Genomic DNA, 18588 nt, shown 5'->3' on the forward strand with positions numbered 1-18588 from the left:
AGGCAAACAGGTTTCCAAGGGACATTTTTGAAGAGAAGTGCAAGTGGCCTTGGGCACAGAAAGCCCTACTAGTTCCCCGGGGAATACACTGGGATACTATTACTGAAGCATCTGCGTGATGCGCTGATGGCGCTGACTTATCTTGTTGTCATGTGTTGTATGCAATAGTGAAGTTCACAATAAAGTCCCTGGCACTTCCCTGGCAATACAATAGCTCTCAGACAAGCCAGGCTATTTCAGGAGTGCACTGCTCAAGCTCAGACCCCCATGAGCATGGGGGTCACAAGCCTTGAGCGTTTGAGTCACTGAGTGCAAGGCCAGGCTCAGGTGCAGAGGCAGGCTGCTTGGATGGGGAATTCTCGCTCTGATGAAAGAAATGGGGAAAGATCTGCATTCCCTCCATGATGCTTGTGTTGAAGGAAATAATCAATCTGCATAGAACACCCACTGGTACTGGTCAGGAGAGTCACAGAGACCCACAGGGAATTTCCAGGGTGAGAACCTGAATTTTTCAGTCAAAGAAGAAGCTCTAACTTGTACACTCTGTGCTTGTGCCTCTACTCTTCCCCTTCCAGCTTGGTGTTGCTGGATGCCTTCTGATAAAGTAATACTTTAATTTGTTTTAAGCTCCTAGAGATCTGAGCCATGCTCGGGCAATGGATTTACCCACATTTTCAGCATAAATAAATTTCAGTAAAGGAAAGGCAGGAAGTTTTATTTCTTTAACATATGCACAAACACTATATTTGGTTTTCAGGCAAGAGCCCAATGTTCTGTACAAACACCACTAATGAGCTCCCACAGGCTCACCAGGCAGCTCAGGAAGGAAGGAGCATCAGGCATCTCCAACGGGACCTTGTGCTCCACATCAAGCCTGAGCACTGCAGAGCTGTAAGTGGGACCTCTGCCATGACGAGGTGAATTCCTTCCACCTCAAACATCTCAGTGCAGCAAATAAACCAGCATGTTTTTCTAAATACTGATAAAAGAAACCTCACAGCACTTGTGGGCCTGCAAGAAGCTGAGCAGAAACTCCCAAGTAAAACCTAATGCTGAAGCAAAGAAGGGGGCCTGTACTCCAGACCTCACTCACCCCCTGAATCTCAGCCCATGTAGAATTAACCTGAGCAGACAGAGATGCTCCTCTGCACTCCCTTGGTTCCCTCACAGTGCCCTACACGACCGGGGCCAGATGTATGAATGAATTCCAGGTACTGTCATGAAGTTGCACCAACAAATGAAAAGTAATTCAAGAGTCACTGGGAAAGAAAAGTGAATAAGTAGCACGAGGCTACATATCATGGTGAGGAGAGATCCCTCAGGAAGACAAAAATCAGAGGTTTTGTTCCCTCATTCTGTATTCTTTAAACTGAGTGGTTGTTTTAGATATTTAAACAAGAAAATTAGAATTAAATTCCATTTAAAAAAAATAATTCATGGATATTCCTGTTAGAACTGGCACAAATATCCATCAGAACCATCTTCTAGAAAGAGTTGTGGAATATGTGATTTGTCTTCAATGCCTATGTAAAATGCCTATGACAACTACAGAAACACATAAGGGGAAGGATGAGACTGGAGAACGAAAGCTGCAAAGGACACCTTTTCCTTTCCATGACATAGTCCCAGCTCAGCTGGCCCAGTCCCACCTTCCAGCACACTACCTGGATGCACATCTGTCCCCCCAAAAAATTTATTGGACTAATTATTACAGATTTATTAGTTATGAGAAAAGGAAAGAACTAACATGATTTCTGGATAATTTCAATGGACAAAGGCAATTGCTGGACTGATCACAGGCTTTTGAGACCCAAGTCATCCATCAAACTTACACCTTCTTCTATTGTAGTTATCCATCACCCTTTCCTTTAGGTAGGCTGTCAATAAATTTTGCGTCAGCAGGTCAAAAGAGATGATGCAGTTCCTAGCTTTGAAGGACAAATAAATCAAAAAACAAAGGCAAAGGAAATCAGGAAAACTATGAAACACCATCAACTACAATTGCCCACATTGGACACAGACAAAAACACCAACTAGACCAAATAACTAGGAGATAGATAGATAGACAGACAGATAGATAGACAGACAAGATTACAGAAAAGATATATACAGGATATATAGATATAGAGAGATATTTTTAAAAAAGGATAACACAATTAGGTAAAAAATGTCACTTATTTAATTAAGTAATTTTGTTTTTTTCTTTCTAAGCATGTTTTGCACATCACAATTCTCAGAGACTCAGAACTAGAAATATTGTATACTTTGGTAATAACTGACTCAATCAAACTCAAGGGAAATGTGAAGAGGTATATTTGTAGAGGATCCTGGGTAGAAATATAGTAATAAGAGTGGAATTTGATGCAAAATAAAAGTAGAAGAGCCAGGCAAGGGGGACCAGAGAGTGACCTGCAGTACTTATCTATGTAAGAATCATTCAGAGAGGGGAAGTATTCAGAAATTCACAGGAAATAAGCAAATACATTCACTGAAGTCTCACTTTATGAATTATAGTTAAAAAAAGAGAGCAATTCCAAAGACAGACATATACAAACATATAATCCAAAGCAAAGTCAAATCAGAATCTGTGCCTGGACCTTTTCCTGTGACAATACCATCTTCCATTCAAACTAGTTGTGTGTATTACATCAGCCACCTTTTATAAAGAAACAAAAAAGGTACTGTATGTGGTTTCCAAGATTGAATAAGACATTCTATCAACATGCAAAATGAACTAATTCAGCCAAATGAACAGATTCACAAAGGAGAAGATAAACTTTCCACATCTCATTTAATTTATTCCGTTTCCATTCTTCACTGCACTGAGAAAACAGCTTTACCCATTCTCTAAAGTGTTCAAATGTTATAAACTTTAATAATCAAAACAAAACCAAATAAACATTATTAACTGCTTGAGAGAATATTTTAAATGAGCAGGAGAATAAAGAAAGGATTCCTAATTCACGTGTTTGCAGTTTCTGCACTAAAAATATCCCTAAGGTTGTATGTGAAAAATGGGCAAGAACAGAACGCAGTAGGGTCCAGAGACCTATTGCTGAGACAGAATTTGGTTTTTCACACACAAACCTTTATCCTACAAAGATGCCTAAGGTTAGCTAAAACCTTTAAAATATGTGATTTACTGGGATTTGGTTTTGTTACTTGTGTTAGATGCCAGTTAAGATACAGATTTCTGAGGATGGTTCTATACAGAATACCAGAGGTTTGAAAAATTTGTTGTATTTACATGGTCTTTTGGGGGTTCAATTGCCTCTAGTGCTCCCACTTTTCAGTTTTGTTAGGCAATTTCAGAGAGAGTAGGCTCATCCAGCTTCCTCAGCTGCTGCTTAAAGGCAATTTTACTACAGATTGCAACTCTATAGTATAAGAATCAGCCTAACATTTTACAGAATCAAAGTCTTCCATTCCGTGTTTAGAAGGAAAAAAAAAGAATTTTCAATCATTTGCCCAGCTTTTGAGCTGGGGTGATACCTTCAGACAGTATAATTTCAGATTCCAAACTGTCATTAGATAGGAAGACAACAATAAAACATAGTGATTTTCACTGCTGTTATAGCCAGGACTTTCCCTGAGAAGCTGAGAAGAGGACAAAGGTCAAGAGTTTTGTAATTATCAGCTGTAAGAAGCTGTACAATTTTCTCATGACACAGACCCGAAGAAACTATAACCATTCTCCCATTGTTAGAAGTACACCAGACTTTCTAATGATTTTTTAAAATCTCTTAATCCAAGGTGGGTTTTTTTACACTTTTGATTTACTATGATGTATCCAGTAGCAATGACACTACCCAGCATGCTTCTATCTTACAGGCTATGAAATACCAAACTCCATTTTCCTGAAGTACCTCTTCTGAAATGCATTCCCCTCTTTCTTGACATGTGTAAATATAAAGGCAGTAATTTTCTTTAGTGTAGACAGTTTAGGTCACCCACTCACCTGAAGGACTGTTGCTGTGCTCTAATGTGGGTTTCAGTTCTGCCTTGTCCTTGGGTACAACTCAGAGGGAGAACACATGTCCAAGATGCATTTCCTCCAAGGCTTTAGCTTGTAATTTTCTTTAATTAAAGCAACACGGGGGAGTTCTCTGCAAAAAGGAGGCTGCTTCTTTCTTGCAAATCTTGGGCAAAGAAAAACAGGCTTTGTAACCTATAATGCCATAAAACACAGGAAATTGATGTTCCTAAAACTACTCTAAATAAAATAACAATGAAAGAAGATACCAACAAACCAGTTTGACAGCTGAGACACATTAGTTAAGTCCTGCTGCTGCTTCATAGAGCACTGTATATACTGTTTGTCTAACAGTGGTATCTGCAAACCCACTGTAGAGTTAGCCAAATAGCTCCCAGATCAGACTGAGTGCACTTTGCCAGGACCAGAATTTGCCCCAAGGCTGCCTTCTGCCATTAATCATTCCTGCTGTACACCGCCCACATGTTTGACAGGGTCTAAACCACTTGTGAATAATGATATTTATTCCCAAGCACCTTCTTTCATCATCATTTCATTTAGAGCAATTTTAGGAATGTCTTTTGTAGAACTTCTTTTACCCAGACCAAAGCTCAGCCCTTTTGTAAAAAGCCTTTTACATAGCTTCATTCTGATCTCTTTAGTCTTCAAGAAAAGATCCAAGGCAAAAATATGCTGTTACTTTTTATCTCTGAAGAAACATAGGGTAGGAAATAAAAGATATCTGGTTTCAAGAGCAAAACCTTTCAACAGCTGAGTGTTTTTAAGCACATGTAAAAATAAAGCTCTTCAGTTGTCTTCTTTTTGTTTTCCATCTTCAGTAATTTTTCAATTTTTATTGTTAGGATTTATACAAGGGGTAAACTGGGCACCTCCCCCTCATTTTGCCAGCAGTAAGAAATAAATTATGTAATATAGTGCTTTTTACCCCAGTCTATTAAAATCATACACATTTTCAACCAGACAGAAATGTACAGTCACCCAAGAAAATGATTTTTTTAACTGAGAGGCTGAATTCTCACCCTTGTTGCACTTCCAAGTCAGCCCCATTTCGCTATGACTCTGTAAGTCACGTCTCAGAGAGATACCTCTGTAGAAACAGACAATTAAATTCCTGCACACTGGATAAGCAGCAACCGAACTGGAATAATGAAAATATCTGTTGTGTCTAGAAAACATCAGGTATCTCATTACTTTAAGAGGTAAATAAGCACTTAAATACATTAAGATACTCTGACCCTAAACTGCAGAATGGAAACAACCGCTTTGTGGTGAGGACTTGCTGATCTGCTGGGGTTGGAAGGGTGGTACCCAAGCTATCAGACCACCTCGTTTGACACATCTCCACTGGGGGGTTTTAGGTAGCCTGGTCTCCTTCAGGTGATGCTGAACAGCAATTCTTTCTTATTTCTGTCAGCAGAGTCCTAGGAAAGTAATGGCACTTCACATTTCTAGATGTATATATTTTGTCCAGATGTCACAGACCATGTCTGTTTTACTTTTACTTCCATTATAAACCGACCTTTTATTGTTCATATGAAAATTCTTTGGTTCTGTATCTTGTTTTCCTCAATTCATTTATTGCTCCATAATGGATAGCTGCTTTTCAGTAAAGTACTTGAAGAATTACCACTTTGCTCTAATAATGTATTAACATTGTGCATCAGCAGGATGAAAGAGGCAGTTTAGAGTATGCTTTAGCACTTTTCCATTCTATTTTTATGGAACAGAAAACATTTCCAATTATTTAATGTTATATTAACTTCCCATTTGCCTCATCTATGTGCGGTTTATCATATAATTCCATGCTGCAACTGGGGATTCCTTATAAGTCATACCACGCAAATCAATACAATGAAATTTAAAAAAAAAAATGGTACTACAAATGTTTCATAACCTAGAGTTTTACTGGCTTATTTAAACTTTAATTAAAGTTGGATTTAATTAATTTCAGTTAGCTTATCTGCCATTGTATAGAGCAATGACTGCTGCTTGTTTTGGATTCCTGTTTTATTTTGATATAAAAGTCTTTAGCACATCACAGTGCTGAAAGGTATGGAGATTACATGAGACTATAAAGCACTGGGAACATCCTTGGATGTCAGTGAAGTAGTTTGACATTTACTGTGATGTTTCACAAGGGATTAGACCCTCTAACAGTGACACTCCAGGGAGCGGTATTACTGTATCACCTGGCATGTGCCTGATATAGCAGGAGCTGAAAGACAGTATTTGGGAAAAAATTCAGTAAGGAAAACAGACCATTAAAACGTGATGGAAAAATGTCACAGTCAGTAGGTTACATCACCCCTCAAACCAAGTCTTTCTTTTCATCCTTAAAAAAATACTAATTCTTTATGTAATGCCAACTATGTAATGCCAGCCAGTTCTCTTCACATATCTATCACATACCACCTCACTCAGCAGATCCTTCATGCCTCTTTGTTTGGTATAGAACTTCTGACTATCACTGTTTCTACTTCTATCACATCCTTTTTGAGGGAGGATAACAATATACACCATATTCAAGATTTTGGATGGCTTTCTAAAAATTTGATTTCTACAACTGCATAATAATGTTTTCTTTTCTATTCTTTATGTCTCCTCTATAATCCCCAGTGCTTTACTTGTCCTTCTTGCTGTTGAACTTCAACCAGTACCCAGAGAACAATCCAGAAAGGCTTCATGATCTCTCCTTTGCATAGTAATATTGGAGTTAGAGCCTACCATGCACAAAAATAGAACAGTTTTTCCCCTCTATGCATTAATTTGCATTATTGTTACTGAATTTCATCTGCAATTTTATTGCCCAGTCATCCAGGATTTCAGGATCCTTCTGTATGCAGTGGCAGTCAGCTTTGGGTTTGTCAGAACAAAGCAAATTTGTATCATCAGCTTAGTTGTTTTCTTGGCTTCCTTTTCCATCTCTTTTTAATTTCTGAACACCTCAAATAGAACAGATCCCAACAGAGGTTACCCTGGAACAACTAAAACCTGATAACTGTTCCCCAACTTTTGTCTAGTTTTTACTATTAACTTTTCTATGTCATAAAACTTCAAGTCAGCAGGAGAAATCGGTGAAGGGCTTTGCTAAAAAATCCACACACATGATGTGAGCAGAACAGCCCTGTGCACGTATCTTGGCTCTTACTGCAGTAGAGGTTTCTGCAAAATCCATGGAAACTCTTTCCCACTGTCCCCTATCAATGAGTTCTTTCCTTCCCTTTCTTTCCACAGCTCCTGTTTCCATACCAGATGCAGAAATCAGGCTTCCTGCAATACAGTCACCCCTCCTTATGTTCTTGTAAAGATTGGCATTGTTTGCCTCTTTCCTCTCTGCTACTAAGACGTATTTAAACACCACACACTGCTAGAAATAGTTCATTAGTTTTACACTTCAGATCCTCAGAGAGCTTTAGGGCACAAGCACGTGAGCCTGGCAATTTGTAACTGTAAATTTTATTGATTTGCTTTCAAAAGGTTTCTGCCGAGGTCTCAGCACGGGACAGTTCCTCGAACTCAGCTGAGCACATGTCCCACCTCTGTCGTGAACTATTCTGCAGAGATTCATTGCACTTGCCCATGATGACCTTTACACCCCTTGCTCCACTTCCACCACAGACCCACAGGCACTCTGCAGGCTCCCTGCCTTGCCAGAATTTGGGAAGTTTTCCATCATCAGTTTTTAGGCCTTCAGGTGTCTCAAATTCTTTTCTGATTCTTCTGTTGTGTTTTACATTTCAGCTACCACAACTTTTTTTTTTTTTTACTTTTCCTATTCTTACGTATATTTCATATTTTAAAGGGTGTCTTTATTACTCCTAATAGCATCTTTTACACTGCTGTTTTATCTGGATGAATTTTTTTTCCTTCTAAGGAATTTTTTTTTTTTTAAACAAAGTATCTACTCTAATAGACCATCTTTAAACAACCTCTATGCCCTTTTAAGCTTCTCCTTTGACTGGTTTTCTTAATTTAATGTTGCTTCCCTACATAAAATAAAAGTTACCACTCCAGGTGTTTGGTGTGTGTCTTTTCTGTCTCTGAGGATGTTGAATAGAAAGGAAGTATATTCACTGATACAGATGGGCTCTTCTACAGCTAAATCATATGCAAGGTTCAATGAACTACTCATAACTAAATCACCATCTGATTTTCCTCCTTCAGCTTCCCTGATTACTTGATCTAAGAGAGAAATATTAGCATCTCTAAATCTGTGACCTCTTAATCAAATCCTATATGGTGTAGGAACAGAAAGTATCTCCTCATCCCTGAAAATCAAAACATGTTTCCTTACAGCAGCGTATTCTCTAGGAAATATTATCTTTTAAATAACCCCAAGATATTTGAAATAAAGTCCACTTATTTTGTAAATTAAAGTAAGATAAAGAATGGGAATAAAAAGGACAGATTAATGGTTTCTCCTACATTGAACCTTGAGAATCTATATTGGTTCCTCAAGTGCCATACATGCTGTTGTCCTCTTGAAGACTTATTCAGCAAAGTAAAACCTCAGGGTACAATGAAATATGTTGCTTCTTGATGCTGGAATTAAATGCAGAACTATATACTTTAACATGAAGTCGTGTTCAAGAAATCCAGAACCTAATTTACAAAGGATAATCATTTTGTGCATATAAACCTTGGGTGAGCATGTTTGAAGCAAGACCTCCTTTCCATTATTTCCACTGCTTTTCCAAGGGGGGATTTTTGGAAGACTTCCTGTATATTCCATCTGAATGCTAATTTAGATTCCTAAAGATCACAATACAGCACCAATTCAGCAGTATAGACTTCGTCAGTGAAGCAGTTTCCACTTCGAGGATTTTGCATCCTGAAATACCTACAACAGATGGTAGAAAGCAGAGAATCCAACTCTGAGCAATCACATCCATGGTACTGATTGCACGTAACAAGATTTGTGTCACTCCATCAATCAGCAGAGCTGTGCAAACACATGGTTAGCCCTTTTACTTACCCAGTAATGACAGACTACCTCCTCCAGACTCACACTTGCAGACCTGCAGGGAGGAGTGAGCAATGGTATCACAGACACCAGCTCAGAAGGGAGTGTTTCATAGCAGAGGAGCAGCATGTATAAAAGCAGTTGGATTGTGCATGTAGCTGCCTCCTTTGGCTGGCCAAAGTGCTAATTTGCATCCATGCAAAACACTGAATCAGACTTTGAAAAGAGGGAATCCATAAGAAATCCACACAGCTGTTATAAATTTTCATAGGAGTGAGTCTGTTATCCACCTTGCTATCAAGCCCTCATGAATGAGACAAAAACCTGTGTAGAAAAAGGTACCGTGCACTGCAGATGTGAGACATCAAAATCTGAAAAAATGACCATTCAAATGAGTGGGGGAATTTGCCCCCCAGCGGCCTCTGTCCTTTCTGTTATTAAAATTACTGACTTGTCATTTTATATGCTTTTTACTACACATTACCAATCTGTATTTACTCATCTCTGCTCCACTCAGAGCCATTACAGACAAAACAAATCCTGTTACTGTCCTCCCTTTGCCCCCCTGCTGAGGACACCTCTCTAAGGCAGCAGGACAGAGTCTCATGGGGGTTCCCAGCATGACTGAAAACGACTGTCACCCCACTGATATTCTGCCTACTTTGCTTTCCTGAACTGACCAGTGTCATGAGAAGACAGAGGCTTACCCTGAGCCCCTGTGGCTTTGGCAAATCAGTGCAGTCAATCCACTGAATATGAGCAGACTTTAAGACAAGATCATGGGAGAAGCACAGCACAAAGCAGCCATAATTCCCAGGGAACTTGGCTCATGGTATTGATTGCTGGGAGGACTAGTCATGAATACTGCAGGAGGCTACACATTTTGAGTGCTCATCAAATGAGGGAACATCAGTTTATCTCATTAGTTTTCATCAGGATAAAGAGCTCAAAATAATATGCAAGTATATCTCCTGAAAATAAAATTTTTGCAGAAAACAGAGCTGTCAACAGCAGGAGAAAAAAATGTGTTCATCAAGGGATGCTTCCTAAAGGGACAGCAGGGATGTCACCAAGGGAAACTTAGGGATGAATAAGTGTTGAAAACCATACTTCATTTTTTATACCACTGATTGCTGCTGTCACAGACCTTCGATCTCTTGAGGTAGCAGCGTTTCAATCTCTTACACAGGTAGAAATGTCTATATAAACACCAAAGAAAGTGGGTTTCTTGTGTTTGGAGATAAAACACTGGTGGATTCATTCACCCAAATAATCCATAAAATCTTTTCCTACTTATTCTGAAGAAGTGTCTTCAGAAACACTAACTAAAGCCTTCACCTGCACAGAACATGATAGTTAATTCCCATAAGCAGGGCCAAACAGATAAACTCTCTGATAACTTCTCTGCCAGATCAGGTACAACCTTTTTATTTTCTAAATCAACTCAAGACCAGATTCAAAGTTCATTTTTGATGTTGGAAGACTGATGTGTAATGACAACCACACATTGTGTGTGTGGCACAGAAAGAGACTTCCCACTCAGGGATATTTCCCCTCTGGATCCCACAGGACTTTCCACACCAGGTGGGTGCCAGCAGCCCTAACACTGCCAAGGGTGAGGACAGTTTGCTTCCATAGAGACTGTTTAAAAATTGTCATTGATTAAACACAGCAGAGGGAGCCAAATTATCCATTTACATTGCAGTGGTGCTTCCACACATAGCCTGCAAAATGGATTCATTTAAACAGCCAGTGTGATTTCCCATTGCAGATACCAATTAGAAGACATTTCTGTCCATGGGTAATGAGGAGAGCAGGAGCAGGTTTTCCCCCCAGCATACAAGCACGAAACAGGCAGTAATCACAACAGACGTGACGAAACACAGCAGCCACCGAAAGAAAAAGATATTTTGTTGTTGAATTTTTTCTGGGCCACTTCATTACTTTCGTAACTGTTTATTCTTCTTTCTCTTCTGCTAATCATTTACTGTTCCATAGACAGCACTCAACCTTGTCATCAGCCATGGATCAGGAGATCAGTGTGTTTATCTGCCCCCCCATACTCCAGTCTCACCAGGTACTCAAGAGACGCTCAGTTGGGAGTGGCAAGGTAGTGATAAGTTTCTCCTGCATTTTAGTCCCACCTTCTGATAAGACAGATTGCAATCAACAGTGGTAACATACTCCACTTCTGCTGAACATAAATGCTCTGAGAATCAATAAAAATAATTATTTAATCATATGTATAATGCAGACAATTTATTTTGCCTTTACCCCCCAAAAAACTCTGTTGGTACAGCACAAACAGACAAAATGCCAAGATACTAAAGTGTTTAAGGTAAATAAGTTACTCAATCACTCCTCTTCTGTGCATCTTCACATCACTCTATGGCTATTCCTCTTCCATGTTGTCACTGTACGATTTGCACCAGACTAGGGCAGGGAATTTAGGACAAGAGAGCAGGACAGGTCTGATCCAAACCATTGAAGGCAACTGCAAGGTACATGTTAACTTCATGGGGCTTTGACTGCAAATCCTTGAGAATCACTGGTACTGTTACAAGACTTCTTACAGAGTCACATAACTCAAATATAGCAGGATTCATGCTTGCAAAAATCCCACCACAGAGCTCTCGGCTGCAGAGCTGATGGCGGGTGCAGCAAGGCTGAAGAGGGTTAATGGGGAGGGAGTAAGAGGATAACTTCCATATTCCTACCTTTATCTGCTCTAAATTGAAGTGTTATGCTGAATGAGAAACTTAGAGAGGAACCTAGGTATTATTAATGCACAGGAATCCAGCTGCAAAGATATTAAGACAATCAGCTAGGCAGGATAACATTTTGCTTGAACATGTTTTAAGAGCAATTATATTCAGAAAAATTTAGCCTTAATGCTTTATGCAGTTTTAAAAACTAATTGCTATAGAAACAAATTAAGTACGCAGATTATCTCTTTCCTGAGCTATCCATCAAAAGCCTTTGTGCTCTGTATCTCTTGCATTTTAACCAGCTAAGGAGCTCATGTGTGAGCCCTCTCTGGTTTTGAAGGAAAAAGAGAGTGTACATGGACAGGGAGGGAGGAGGAAGAGAACAGGTCAATTCTCTGGGCACTGTAGTTCATCATAAAAGTAGGGGGTTTAAAGTTTATGATCTCCAGCAAAATTTTAGTTTCCCATTGTAGGTATTTTGAGACGTGTAATAAAGTGTTACTGCATTCACCTGGAGAGAGCTAGAAGTTTGGTGTAGCCATGTTCTTCTGAAAAACTTTGTGCAAATGCTTTCACTCGTAAGCAGGGACAGTACCGCTTTTGACTGTCTGAAAAGAAGTATGGTGTAAGTTAAGGAACAACATGAATGTAAAATAATAATTAAAATACAGAAGAAAACAAAAGGGGGAGCAACAGGGAGGTAAGTGGGATAAATGACTTCTAAAAATTTTTTTTACCTTATAAATATGTAATTATATCACGTATAACTTTCCTATCTATACATAAACCTCTTAGGTCTGGGTTAAGATTCTCCAGTAATCTGGGTATGGCACAGATTTCCCACAAAGCAGCAACTGTATAAAACCTCATTCCCTTTTTTCCTCATCCATGTTAATCTATTCTGTATCTGTGCTACCTGCATCACCTATAGATACATTTCTGCATCACCCAGGGGAGTTTATAATTCTCTGCCTCTCTTAAAATGGTCAGATGTGCCAGTTCATACATTATACAGATGGAGATACTTAAATGAGACACTGATAATCTGAATAATCAATTTACTTGGACAATTTGAGAACCCCCCTGCTGAAGTTGGATGTGTTCTTTTACTTCCATGACATTATTGTAATAGCTTAAACCACTTTTGTTGAGATATTTTTTCCACCTTAATTACCTTGTCATTTATTATTAGGGATTTTAATATGGCCATTAAATGTCACATGTAGCTTTCAGTTTTTGGTCTCTGTCTGGTTCACATTCCTGTAATTCAAAAAGGTCCAGCCATATGCATATTTTTATACTTTGACATGTTTAAAACTATACTGAATGTCAAGTTTATTACAGCATTAAATTGATAAACTTGCTCTAACAATCAATGTATAAATAATCAATTTAATGCTATAATAAAGAAAACATAAAACAGCCAACCCTCTGTCGAGTTTGCTGAGGTGCAGTGACATTTGGTTGTCATGCATGGTAACATTTGTACAAGCTTCATTTAGAGAAGGTGGCAGGTTAATTGGGACAGAACAAAATGCAGTACAGTATCCATAATAAGCAGCCTGTATGAGTGATATAAAAAAGGGGAAAAGAAACGAAAACCTGCTTCCACTCCTTCCAGACATGTCCTCTTAAACTAATATTCAGAATACACAGATATCTTGAATTAGCAGCAATACATTTTTATACATTTATATGAAAATATACCAGGATATCTCAGCAGGCATCAAGTTGTTTTTTTCCATCTACAAACAAAATGTTTGTAGCTCCAGACTCTCATTGCAGAAGCTGGATGAAGTGTAGATATGTTTTCCTTGGATTCAATAGTTGGTTCCAGAAAAATTTAAATTAACGGAACTTGAAACCAGTATCGGAGGGGTAACACTCCATAGTGTGACACAGCATTCCTTTGTTTCCTATTAATGTATACTCATGCATTTCCCCTCACCCCCAAAGCCTGTTACAGAGAAAAACCCAAATCAGGGGTTGATGAAGAATTGAAGGCTCCTGTGGCAACAACATCAATATTTATCTGTAGAAATTACAAGCTTCAGCTAGGATGCTAGAGAAGGACTCTAAAATCTTTCAAACTGATCATCAGGCATATTTTATAATGCAGTTTGTGTATTAGTATTTCAGAGATATGCTCTCTTCCCTTCCCAGAGTGCTGTACTCACACTATGACAGTTACAGAGCAACCAAGACTGATATGCTGAAAAATGCTAATTGACAGTCAAAGTTAGCTCTGCAGATGGATTAAACTATAAAAGATACTGGTTTGAAAAAAGTGGATACTTATCACTGAATCTATTTTTAACATGCTCAGGTTGACTTATTATTTTTTCACCAAACCTATAATCCTAAACTGAACTACCAGGAGAGGTTTGGTTTGCTTCTTATTTTCCCTCTTTCACAGACTGAAGGGGCAAGATATGGCAGATATCCTTGATCCATCACCTCAGCAGAGGTGAGGAGTGGTTCATCTCCTCCAGTATCAAGTAGCTGACATAGGCAGGTCCTTACCAGCAGGATTTGAGAACCCTTCACTTTGTACCACTTCAGCTGGAAAAACCTGTTGCATAGGTAACATCATCACTTGCAGGTCAACAGCCCTCTCGCAGGGGATTTGCAATACTACAGTTCCCCACAATATATTTGCAATTTGCATTCTCTGAAGACACTAAAAATAAATAAATAAGAGCTATGGGATTTGTATCATATCCAATAATGAATAACTGTGCAGAGTATGTGCCACCCTTTGCCCAAACACGTTAGACATTATTACCCCATAGGATGACTGCAGATTTGCATTAAATATGTAAATATGTCCCTCAGCAGCACACTTGGCCCAATGCAAATGCAGCCACACCTGGTGTTTGTCTGCAAACCACTCCAGAAGGTTTACAAATTCAATTAAGAAAAAATGCAATCAGCTGTGGCAGAGAAGGTAAGTGTTGTATAGGCAGGAAGGCATCACCTATAGGGACTACTCTGCAGGCACAGATGAATTAGAGAGAGCAACGTGCTCAATCGTGCTTTTGCTAAACGTGGCAAAAGTATCTCACAAACTCATGGCATGCATGTGCATGGGATAACTGGGTGTCATAACCTGGGGTTTTGTGGAGCCTTCAAAGTCCCAGCAGAGACTCTGCCCTGGGAGCAGACCCACCAATGCAGCACAAGAGGCAGGCACTGCACCCAAGTCTCGGGAGAGCCAAAGGGTGTTTGTAGCAGATGGTAATAATTTGCAGCACCTGGGACTCTTGAGTGCTGCAGGGTTCCAAGGAAGTGAAGAGGTAGAGCCAGGAGAGGTAAAATCCCGATCTCCCCTTGGCTCCCTGCTCCTGGCAGCTCCAGCCATTCCAGCCCTCCATCAAAGTCACAGCCTCTCTTTCTTCTGGACACTGTTCCTGCAGACAAGATTTGCTCTTGCCAGATGATAATGCCAGAGTCCCAAATGCTTATTAAGTATCATGAGCAGTAGAAAGTATGTATTACTGCTGTGTTAACAGTAACTTGTCTTTGTATATGAGGCAATTCCTCCTTGCACATAAACAAGATTTTGAGCAGAGCAGCAGAAGGGTTTTTTTGGGAAGATGGAGAGCCCACTTATGGCAGTGTGTACACAGACTTTGAGCATGCTAGGAAACCAATCCTTAACAGAATTGCAGTTAAAATGTACAACTAGTTTGATATGATGCATCTTAAGAATCAGAGAAAGACATAATTATTGACAACAAAATAGTATTAGAAGTAAGGGAAAAAAACATAACTGATCCATGGTTACCTAAGCTGTAGTTCTGCCTCCAGCTGGCTCAGAATATAGGGCAGAGAAGCACTGGTCATGTGTAGATTCCACTAAGGTTACTTTCCCTGTTGAGCACAAAGAGTATGAATGACTGGAGGCATTGGCTTCTCTCACAGTCAAGCATCACCATCTACTTCCCAAACGCTTTAGGATTGTGAGTAGATTCCAAGAGCTGCTTTTGGAAACTTCTTCCCTTGGAAGAGCATGATTTCATCATCTACTGTCTCCAGAAAAACACTGCAGTGGCAACAAGAAGAGATCTGAAAACAACCTTCTTCCAGCCTCAAATATCACAAACCTTTCCCTGGACATAATCTCTTTCCCCAAGAAGTGCAAGCAGAGAAAGTTCTCTTTTCAACCACACAGCTCCCTTTCTCTCCCCCCTTTCCCAAGGAGGCTTTTAGGCTGCTGCCACTGCCACTGCTCCCCCTGCCGTGGCTGCTCTTAAACCCTTCTCTAGTGGCATGGGAAGGCAAGTCAAACATTAAGAGAAGACTGACATATTCTTCTTGTCAGATGTAGTGTTGTGCATCTACATAGCACCAGATGCATCTAGCTCTCAACCTCTCAAGTCTGGTCTCTCCTATAATGAATCAATAATCATTAGCATAACAATGGAATTAGAACTTCTCATCACATCATGATAAGACAGAGTCTTGTCCCAATGCTGTTTATGAACCACATTTCAATTTCTTCACTCGGAGTAAACAGCACCTTGCTCTGTTTTCCCACTGTGCTGAGGCCTCTTCATGAAGCACTGTGCCACTCCTTGCAATCAGCTGAATCTCCTGCTCTTCCAATTTGTTATCATTAAGCTCCTAGCTTACACATTGGGCTTTGAATTTTTTTTTATTTTTTTTTAAGAAAATGTACCGATAGGCACTCGGGTCCTCGGAAAAATCTCCCCACGCTTGCTTCCAGCCTCATCTCAGAAACAAGTTATTGAACAAAAAAAAAGTTGGATAAAGCAAAGTTGCAAAATTTGATATGCTCTCTCACAGTGCTCTCTTTAAGCCTGAAAGTCCTGTCTAAATCAATTTTCCACACTGCCTTTTCTTTTGCCTTGCTTAATTCTGATTACACTGCCAAATGACTGTACTTGTTCATTTGTGGTCCTCAACTTCCTAGTTTTTTTTTCATATGATGTTTTATACTTTCCATATGATGTTCTATAAAACCTCCTTCAAATATTTCACTGGTATTCAGATTCACTGTATTTCCACAAGCAATTCCTACAAAAACAGATAAGCCTCTGTCCAAGTTCAGTACAATTTCAACTTCAATTTAAAAACCCATCATCCAAAAAATTCAGTGTCCACAACAACCCAAAAGGAAGAACAGTTAACTTTACAATGTAAATACCTTTAAATGCAACTATTTGCACTGTTTTGAAAAACAAAATGTTTTACTGTAACTGCTTATTTCAAATGTAGAATTATATTTAACAATTCCTACCTTATAATGACTGAAATGTAGGATACAAATCAAACACAGGACTAAAATTCCATAAGAAACCATGTAATTAATCATTCTTTTGTGTAAATAACTGAATGATCTGGCTCTCCTGCCTTAGTTGAAAGTTTATTGAACCAAGCATTGGCTACATTTGTCTCTAAGGTTACCACTGCACCACTTTAAAATAGAGTGACAGCTCTGAATAGAGCAACAAAATGTCTCTTTGCTTGTCTCCTCTGAACACTCTTCTTTCTTACTGCTCTCCTAATGGTGCTGAAAACCTCCCTAAGAATGGATTCTACACATTATTTGATTTGTCAAATGTATGTTCCAGGAAAAGGCTGAGAGGTGGAACAAACCAGTGCACTTCTTCAGGAGTGCTTTGTTCTTCGTTAGGATTTTGGAAGCCTCTATCCATTTTATTAAAGCAGCTCTTCTGCAACACTATCAGAGACAAGATATTCTGTCCGTGCATTATATGCCCTCTCCTTTTTTTTTTTTCACAGTAGTGTCAGAGCATTTACAGACACCACCAGAGCTGTAATAGCTGCCAGCTGGTCTCTCAGCTGGATGTGTGGAGTCAGTCACCGTGTGCCCTGGCCAAGCTCCCCACCCTCACCTCTGACAAACTGGAGAACAGCATGATGACCATACTGCTTAGTAATTTTTTAACACTATTCTTCTTATCCCCGAAGGTAACAATTTCATGCCTTTACCTATCAATTGTGTTGCTTGATGGACTAAAATCTCAGACTACAACCCCCTTTCATGGAGCTGTGAAGGTTCTGCACTGTCTGGAGGATGGGAACACCAGCCTGTGCAGGTACTTGCTCCCCAGCTGAGCCTCTGGACATCACCTGTGTGTCAGCCTCTCCATTCCCTTAGAAGCATCTCTGACAGTTGAACTCTCAGCTCACTTATGACACAAAATATGCTACAGCAGAAAGCATGATTTTCCTTAGGGAAAAATTTTCTGAGCATCTCCCCACCAATTATATTCCTACTGCTGGTTTTATCAATCAGAAGTTTTTGTGGTTTTTTTTTTCTTTTTTCTTCAGTCATGAAATCTAAAAAAGGGCTGTTAGCACTTTATGGGATACTTTAATTAAAAAGAATTGTATCTATATCATTTGTGTTCTCATGGGGTATAGGCATTATTAAATCAATTTAGCCGTTTTCAAGTTCTACTTACGTAAAAGCAGGATATTGGATTTCCAAACTAATTATACAGGAAAGAAGGCCGGTCCCCTTTAATGGAAACTTTGGACTGCATACACTCATGTGGTTTAATTTCCTTAATTCCCTCCAAATACCTGATCAGCTTTATCTAACAACACTGTAATTTCCAGACATTGGAAAACAAGCTCTTATTTTACTTACCACATTTAGGTACTAGGTTTGTAAGATGTATGTTGTTTTACCTGCCTGGTGAGTGAATCACTAACACTTGCCATCCACCTACCTCCTTGATGCCAGGCTCCTTCTTGACTTTCATGTATGAAATTCAACAGACAGAAGTTTAACTAAATCCTTTCTTTTCTTTTCAAAGCTCCAGGCACTTTGGAAGTTGCGACTTCCCTTAGCCACATCCCACAAGCTCCTCATTCTCTGAAGCACTCTCAAATTCATTAAGAGGATAAAGAGAAGCAAACCTAATGGT

The sequence above is a fragment of the Corapipo altera genome, unplaced genomic scaffold (genome assembly GCF_003945725.1).
Source record: "Corapipo altera isolate COAL_440 unplaced genomic scaffold, ASM394572v1 45, whole genome shotgun sequence".
NCBI lineage: Eukaryota > Metazoa > Chordata > Aves > Passeriformes > Pipridae > Corapipo > Corapipo altera.